The sequence below is a fragment of the Mesocricetus auratus genome, unplaced genomic scaffold (genome assembly GCF_017639785.1).
Source record: "Mesocricetus auratus isolate SY011 unplaced genomic scaffold, BCM_Maur_2.0 Super-Scaffold_100022, whole genome shotgun sequence".
NCBI lineage: Eukaryota > Metazoa > Chordata > Mammalia > Rodentia > Cricetidae > Mesocricetus > Mesocricetus auratus.
This window is the reverse complement of record NW_024429203.1, coordinates 27,958,005-27,967,228: the sequence shown is the minus strand read 5'-3', so window position 1 is coordinate 27,967,228 and position 9,224 is coordinate 27,958,005. Positions and strand designations below refer to the sequence as shown.

The 9,224-nt window shown below is 38.3% G+C and overlaps 1 pseudogene; it reads left to right on the top strand.

The window, feature by feature from the left end:
* The first annotated feature begins 8,130 nt into the window (after nucleotides 1-8,130).
* LOC101834445 lies at nucleotides 8,131-8,340 on the top strand (annotated as a pseudogene).
* Nucleotides 8,341-9,224: the final 884 nt, after the last annotated feature.

Here is a 9,224-nt window from a genome sequence, read left to right as displayed (position 1 = left end):
GACTATTACTCTACCTATATAAAGGTACCTTACATTTGTTTATGTTGCATTTGTTTAACTATGAAGATGTGTGACATTTGTTTTACCTTGACTGCCTAAGGCACCTGATTGGTCTAATAAAAAGCTGAACAGCCAATAGGTAGGCAGCAGGGGGATAGGTGAGGCTGGTGGGTGGAGAGAATAAGTGAGAGGAGGAATGTAGGCTCAAGAGAGAAAGGGGGGAAAAGAAAACAATGAAGAAAGGGCAAGGCATGCCCAAGGTCAGCCAGTCGAGCAGCTGCCACACAAAGACATGAAAGAAGCAGTAGAAGATATACAGAATGAAAGGTTAAAAGCCCCAAGGCATAGTAGGTAAGTCTGCTGGCAGGCTGCTCTACCACTGTCCACACCCATTGGACACTGTAACCTACAAGACCCACTCCCACTGAATCCATCACCTTCCCTCTGGTAAAACACCCCCCATAAGAGCAGCAGCCCCCAGAGACACAAGCACCACCTGCACCAATTAAAAGAAGAGATGGGCAGACAGCAATGTAAGAATACACTCAACAACATCAAGGGCAATATGGTACCACCAGAGCCCAGTGGTTCTACAACAGCAAGACCTGAAAATCACAACACACATGAAGCAGCAGAAAATGGCCTTAAAATGGCTTTATGAAGATGATAGAGGCCCACAAAGAGGAAATGAGAAATTGCCTTTAAAAAAATTGAGGACAAGACAAAAAATTGGAAGAAGTCAATACATCCCATAAAGAAAGTCAACAAACAAACAAACAGGTGAAGGAAACAGTTCAAGACTTCAAAATTGAAATAGAGGCAATGAATAAACACAGACTGAGGGAAATCTGGAGATGGAAAATCTAGGTAAATGATCAACTTCAGATGAAAGCATGAACAATAGCATACAAGAGATGGAAGAGAGAACCTCAGGCATTCTTCTATAGTTAGAAGAAACAGATTCATCAGTCAAAGAAAATGTTAAATCCAATAAATTCTTAAAAATCCACAAAATCTGGGACACCATGAAAAGACCAAACATAAGAATAAAAAGGATAGAAGGATAAGAAGTCTACCTCAAAGGCATACAAAAAATGTATTCAACAAAATCATAGAAGAAAACTTTCTGAACCCAAAGAAGGACATGCCTATGAAGATGCAAGAGGTTTATAGAACACCAAATAGACTGAACCAAAATAATATCCCCTCACCACATAATAATCAAAACACTAAACATAGAGAATAAAGAAAGAATACTAAGAGCTGCAAAGGAAAAAGTTCAAGTAACATGTAAAGGCAGACCCATCAGAATAACACCAGATTTCTTAATGGAGACTCTGAAAGCCAGAATGTCCAAGACAGATGATATGCTAGGAGACTAGATGCCAACCCAGACTACTTTGCCCAGCAAAACTTTCAGTCACAATAGATGGATAAAACAAGATATTCCATGGCACAGCCAGATTAAATCCAGTCCTACAGAAAGCACTAGAAGAAAAACTTCAACCCAAGGAAGTTGGCTTCACCCACAAAAGCACAGGCAATAGATAATCCCACATCAGAAAATCCCAAAGAAGGGAAACACACACCACCACCAAAAAATAACAAGAATTAAAATGTACTGGTTATTAATATCCATATTATTAATATCAATAGACTCAATTCACCTATAAAAAGATACAAACTAACAGAATGGATATGAAAACAGAATCCATCCTTCTGCTGCATACAAGAAACACACCTCAACATCAAACACAGACATTACTTAGAGTAAAGGATTTGGAAAAGACTTTCCAATCAAATGGACCTAAGAAACAAACTGGTATAGCTATCCTAATACCTAACAAAATAGACTTCAAACTAAAGGAAGTCACAAGAGATGAGGAAGGATATTTCATATTTATCACAGGAAAAATTCAACAAGATGAATTCTCAATTCTGAACATTTATGCCACAAATACAAAGGTGTCCACATTTATTAAAGAAACATTACTAAAGTTTAAATTGTACATCATGTCCCACACACTAACAGTGGGAGGCTTCAACAAACCACTCTCACCAATGGATAGGTCTGTCAGACAGAAAATTAACAAAGGAAACTAACAGATGTTATGACTCTAATGGACTTAACATACATCTGTAGAACATTTCACCCAAATACAAAAGAATATACTTTATCAGCACCTCATGAACCTTCTCTAAAACTTACCACATACTTGTTCACAAAGCAAATCTCAACAGATACAAATGTATTTTATTGGATCACCATGGCTTAAAGTTAGAATTCAACAACAATGCAAATTCCAAAATGCCTACAAACTCAAAGAGACTGAATAGTGCTAAACCAAATCACACCCAGGTCAAGGAAAAAATTTAAAAAAATTAAAGACTTCCTGGAATTCAATGAAAATAGATGTACAATGCACCTAAACTTTATGGGATGCTATGAAAGCAGTACTAAGAAGAAAATTCAAGGCACTATGAATAATAAATACTAAATGCCTACATAAAGAAGCTGGACAAATCTCACACTAGAGAATTAACAGCACATCTGAAAGTCCTAGAACACTCACCCAGAAGGAATAGATATCAGGAAATAATCAAAGTGAGGGCTGAAATCAATACAATAGAAATAAAATAAACAATAAAGAGTCAATGAAACAAATAGTTGGTTCTTTGAGAAAATCAACAAGATAGACAAGCTTTTATCCAAACTAACAAAAAGGCAGAGAAAGAATATCCAAATTAACAAAATCAGAAATGAAGAGGGAGAAATAACAACAGACACTGAGGAAATCCAGAACTCTATCAGGTCATACTTCAAAAATATGTATTCCACCAAATCAGAAAATTTAGAAGAAGTGGACAATTTTCTGATTAAGTACCACATACCAAAATTAAATCAAGACAAGACAAACACTTTAAACAGACCTATAGCCCCTAAGGAAATAGAAGTAGTCATTAAAGGTCTCCCACCCCCCCACCCCCAAAAAAGCCCAGGACCAGGACCAGATGGCTTCAGTGCAGAATTCTATCAGAATTTCAAAGAAGAGCTAATACCAATATTCCTCAAATTGTTCCACATAATAGAAACAGAAGGAACATTGCCAAACTCCTTTTATGAGGCTACAGTTACCCTCATAGCCAAATCACACAAAGATACAACAAAGAAAGAGAACTATACACCAATCTTCCTCATGAACATTGACACAAAAATAAAATATGGCAAACTGAAGCTAAGAACATATCAAATAAACCATCCACCATGACCAAGTAGGCTTCATCCAAGGAATGGTACAACATATGGAAATCTGTCAGTGTAATCCACCATATAAACAAACTGAAAGAAAAAAATGTTCATCCCATTAGATGTTGGAAAGGCCTTCAACAAAATCCAACACCCCTTCATGATAAAGGTTCTAGAGAAATCAGAGATAAATGGTTCATACCTAAATGATGGGGGGAGTCTTCTGTACATATGTTTCTCTATTGGTTGATGACTAAAACACTGTTGGCCAACGGGGAAGCAAGATAGGTGGGACTAGAAGATAAGGAGGATTTGGGGAAATGCAGTAAAGAGAAGTCGCCATGTGATCCAAGCAGGAAGTGACATGGCAGGGCAGAATCAGTATATATGCAGGGACAAGTAGGAAGCACCTCTCATCTCCTCTCCTCTCCTCTCCTCTCCTCTCCTCTCCTCTCCTCTCCTCTCCTCTCCTCTCCTCTCCTCTGCTCTGCTCTGCTCTGCTCTGCTCTGCTCTGCTCTGCTCTGCTCTGCAGAGGTGTGGAACAGACACGATGTAGACCCCAATGGAGTAAGACGCCTGAACCTTTTCTCTGGTAAGATAAGGCCATGTGGAAATACATGGATTATTAGAAAATGGGTAAATAATTAAGACTGAGCTAGTAAATAAGAAACCTTAGCCAAAATGTCAACAGCTTTATACTAATAAAGCATCTGCATGTCTCTTTGGGGCAGTAGAACCAAGCCATACCAAAGAAAATTCATGTTACACTTAAACATAATAAAGGCAATATATAGCAACATTAAATTAAATGGAAAAAACTCAAAGCAGTTCCACTAAAATGAGGAACAAGAAAAAGCTGTCCACTCTCCATATTTATTCAATATAGTACTCAAAGTTTGAGCTAGAGCAATAAGACAACAAAAGGAGATAAAGGGGATACAAATTGGAAAGGAAGAAGTCCAATTATCACTATCCACAGATTATATGATAGTATACATAAGTGACCCCAGAAATTCTATCCAGGAACTCCTACAGCTGATAAACACCTTCAGTAATGTAGCAGGATACAAGATTAACTCCAAAAACAAAAAATCAGTAGCCCTCCTTTATACAAATTATAAACAGGACAAGAAAGAAATAAAATGAACATTGCCCTTTACAATAGCCACAAATAAAAAATATCTTGGGGGTAACTCTAACCAAACAAGTGAAAGACCTGTATGACAAGAACTTAAAGTCTCTAAATAAAGGTATCAGAAAATTTAAAGATCACCTATGTTCTTGGATAGATAGGATCAACATAATAAAAATGGCAATCTTACCAAAAGCAATCTACAGATTCAATGCAATCCTCATCAAAATCCCAACACAATTCTTCTCAGATCTTGAAAGAACAATATTCAACTTCATATGGAAAAATGAAAAACTCAGAAAAGCTAAAACAATCCTGTTCAATAAAGAAACTTCTGGAGGCATTGCCATTCGACTTCAAACTCAGCTATAGAGCTATAGTAATAAAACCTGCTTGGTATTGGCTTAAAAACAGACAGGTAGATAAATGAAATTGAATTAAGACCCTGACATTAATCCACATACCTATGAATACTTGATTTTTTTTACAAAGACTCCAAAATGGTACAATGGAAAAAGGAAATCACCATCAACAAATAGTGATAGCATAACTGGATGTCAACATACAGAAGATTGCAAACAGATTCATATATATTTCCATGCTCAAAACTCAAATCTAAGTGGATCAAAGACCTCAACATAAATCCAGTTACATTGAACATGACAGAAGAGAAAGTGGAAAGTGGCGTTGAATGCATTGGCATAGGAGACCACTTCCTAAATAGAACACCAATAGCACAGTTACTGAACAACAATCAATAAATGGAACCTCCTGAAACTGAAAAGCTTCTGTAAGGCAAAGGACACTGTTAATAAGACAAAGAAATAGCCTACAGAATGGGAAAATATCTTCACCAACCCCATATCTGACAGAGAGTTGATCTCCAAAATACATAAAGAACTCAAGAAACTAGGCATCAAAAAATAAAATAATCCAATTTAAAAAATGGAGTACAGAAATAAACAGAGAATTCTCAACAGAAGAATCTCAAATGGTCAAAAGACATTTAAGGAATTGTTCAACATCCTTAATCACCAGAGAAGTGCAAATCAAAATTACTCTGAGAACCAGGCATTGGTAGTGCATGCCTTTAATCCCAGCACTCAGGAGGCAGAGGCAGGCGGATCTCCATGAGTTCGAGGACAGCGTGGTCTACAGAGCGAGTTCCAGGACAGCCTCCAAAGCAATACAGAGAAACCCTGTCTCAAAAAAACCAGAAAAATGGCTCTGAGATACCATCTTACACCTGACAATATGGCTAAGATCAAAAATTCTGAGAACAGCTTATATTGGAGAAGATGTGGAGGAAAGGGAACGCTCCTCCATGCTGGTGGTAGTGCAAACTTATACAGCCACTCTGGAAATCAGTATGACAGTTTCTCAGAAAATTGGGAATAAATCTACCTCAAGACATAAGGATACCACTCTTTGGCATATACCCAAAGGATGCTCAATCATACCACAAGGACACTTGCTCAACATTTTCATAAAATCATTATTCATAATAGCGAGAACCTGGAAACAACCTAGATGGCCCTCAATTGAAGAATGGATAAAAAATGTGGTACATTTATACAATGGAGTATTACTCAGTAGAAAAACAAAAACAAAAACAAAACAATGACACCATGAAATTTACAGGCAAATGGATGGAACTAGAAAAAAAAATCCTGAGTGAGGTGACCCAGTCTTAGAAAGACAAACATGTACTCACTCATAAGTGTATGCTAGATGTAAAGTAGAAGATAACCAGACTACAATCCACAACTCCAGAGAAGCTAGTAACAAAGAGGACCTTAAGAGGGACAAATGAATAGCCCTGAGAAGGGGAATTAGATGAGACAGATCTCCTGGGTAAACTTTGGGGTATGGGATGGTAAAGGGGAGGGGATGAGGAAGGAAACATGAGAGAATGGGATGTCAGTTTGGGAGAGGGATGGAGTGGGCGAGCAATGAAAGAGATATCTCAATAGAGAGAGCCACTGTGGGCTTGGGGATAAACCTGGTGCTGGGGTAACTCCCAGGAATTCACAAGGATGACCCCAGATAAGACTCCTAGCAATAGTGGAGAGGGTGCCTGGACTGGCCTTCCCCTGTAATTAGACTGGTGGACACCCCAACTGTCATCATAGAGCCTTCATCCAGTAGTTGATGGAACCAGATGCAGAGATCCACAACCAAGTACCAGGTCAAGTTCTGGTAATCCAGTTAAAGAGAGGGAGGAAGGAATACATGAGCAAGGGAAGTTAAGATCATGAAGGGGAAATCTACAGAGATAGCTGAACCAAACTTGTAGGAACTCACAAACTCTAGACTGACATTCATGGAACCTCTACGGGACCAAACCAGGCCTTCAGATTGTGGGAGTAAATTGTATAGCTGGGTCTCTCTAAGGGGCCACTGACAGTAGGACCAGTATCTATCCCTGGTGATGAGTTAACTTGTTGGAGCTCATTCCCTAGGGTGGGATGCCATGCTCAGCCTTAATACAGAGGGAGGGGCTTGGTCCTTCTTCAACTTAATGGGCCAGGCTTTGTTGACCCCCCCATGGGAGCCCTTACCTTGTAGGAGGAGTGGATGGGAGGGTGGGCAGAGGAAGGAGTCAAGGGGCGAGAGGAGGGGTGGGAGGAAGAACTGTGGTTGGAATGCAAAATAAAAATAAAAAAATAAATGTAAAAATAAAAGCTCCAAGGCAAAAAGTAGATGAAGAAAAACAGGTTAAATTAAGTTATAAAAGGTAGTTGGACGAGCCTAAGATAAGACTGAACATTCATAATTAATAATAAGTCTCTGTGTCACAATTTGGGGCCTGGAAGTCTGAGAAAGCAGGCTCCACTGGCTACCTCAGGCAATGTGAGCTGGGGAGAGACTGCCCAGCCCACAGGCTGCAAAGCTGTGTGTAGCCAGGCAAGGACTCCAGTACACAAAGAAAAGAGTCTCATCTCAGGAAAAATGAACCTGCCACACTCCAAATTCAACCCCCTCTTTTTCCTTTAAACTATACTTTTAAGAGTATTTAGAAAAGAGTTTTTACCTTTTTATCTTTGTTTGCATTAATTTAATTGTGCTCATACATATTTTCCTGTACAGTGAAATTCAATCATTTTTCTCTTTGTCTTTCTAACAGTCTTCTTTGTTCTTCCTTTGCCCATTCTTTTATTTTATTTAACTTGGCTTTGTATTTCTTTTTCTCCTTTGCCTGTCCCCTTCAACCCCCCCACGTATTTTGTCTATTTATTTTTTTTTGCTTTACCCTAAGAAAATTTTAACTCCATATCACACTCTATATTACTTTTTCATGTTCCGTTTTGTGGTCATTGGTGATGGGCTAGCTGGTTTTTAGAGGGTTTTTGAATCTATCATTATATCTTACTTAGTTTTCTGTTATTGCTGTTATCAAAGTTTGCTGTCTGAGAAGGCTGTTCACTGAGAAAATCCCCCCAGATAGAGCTGAAAAAGATCCATCAGCCAACAAATGTACAACCTGCAACAGAGAAACATAGAAAATGAAAAATCAAGGCAACAGGGTACCTTCAAAAGATCGTTTCCAAACCTAAAGATATGGTTGAAATGCCAGACAAAAAAATTCAAAAATCTGCTTGTACACATGATCAGTGGCTTCAAAGAGGAAATAAGCAAACAAGTAAACAAAGTAAGGAAACTAGTGCAGGACGTGAACAAGAAAGTCAGCATCACAGAAGAGAAAGTCAGAAATGTGAGTAGACTCTCCTTGACCAGATCATTGCCATCATGGACATGAGTCACATGCAGCCCATCAAGCTGGCTAGGGTCACCAAAGTACTGGGCAGGACTGGCTCAAAGGGACAGTGTAAACAGTCGTACATGAAATTTATGGATGACACCAACTGCTTCATCATCTGAAATGTTAAAGAACCTGTGCAACAAGGAGATGGGCTCACTCTACTGGAGTGAGAAAGAGAGAGTTGGAGACTGTTCTGACCTTACTGCTGGGTACTGGATATCCACTACTTGGCCCTTGGGGTGACTTGTAACTGTTTACCAAATCATCTGTCTTGTGTGTTTACAAACAAAAAAGAAAGCAAACATTTTGACACATACACACATAGGGAGAGAGAGGGAGGGAGGAGTGGAGGGAGAAATAACAGACACACAGAAAGAAGACACACACAAACACAGAGAGAGAGAAGAAGAAGAAGAAGAAGAAGAAGAAGAAGAAGAAGAAGAAGAAGAAGAAGAAGAAGAAGAAGAAGAAGAAGAAGAAGAAGAAGAAGAAGAAGAAGAAGAAGAAGAAGAAGAAGAAGAAGAAGACAGAAGACACGTTGGAAATGAAAAAAAAAAGAATCAAACAAAAAATCAAGGGGAAACATCACTAAAACAGGAGACCAAGTAGGAGAAAGAATATTAGAGATGGAAAATGAGGTCTAGGAAATGCTATATTCATTACAAAGATTAAGAAAAGATATGAATACAATTCCTAAGAATTCTGGGATATGATCAAAAGATCAAACCTAAGAATCTGTGTAATAGGATCTGAGATAATATATGTATATATAAATAATCTACTCAGTGAAATTATAGTAGAAATATTCTAGGAATTTAGGCAAAGAAAAAGAAATCCCACCACAAGATCAATAGGTATGAACATCCAAGAACCTATCTCTTACACATTATAGTCAAAAGTTCCAAGACAATGACACAAGGAAACAATATTAAAAACTGTTAAGAGAAGACTACCAACTCTTTTTTGTTTTGTTTTGTTTTTCAATACAGGGTTTCTCTGTGGTTTTGGAAGGTGTGCTAGAACTAGTTCTTGTAGACCAGGCTATTCTCAAACTCACAGAGATCGGTCTGCTTCTGCCTCC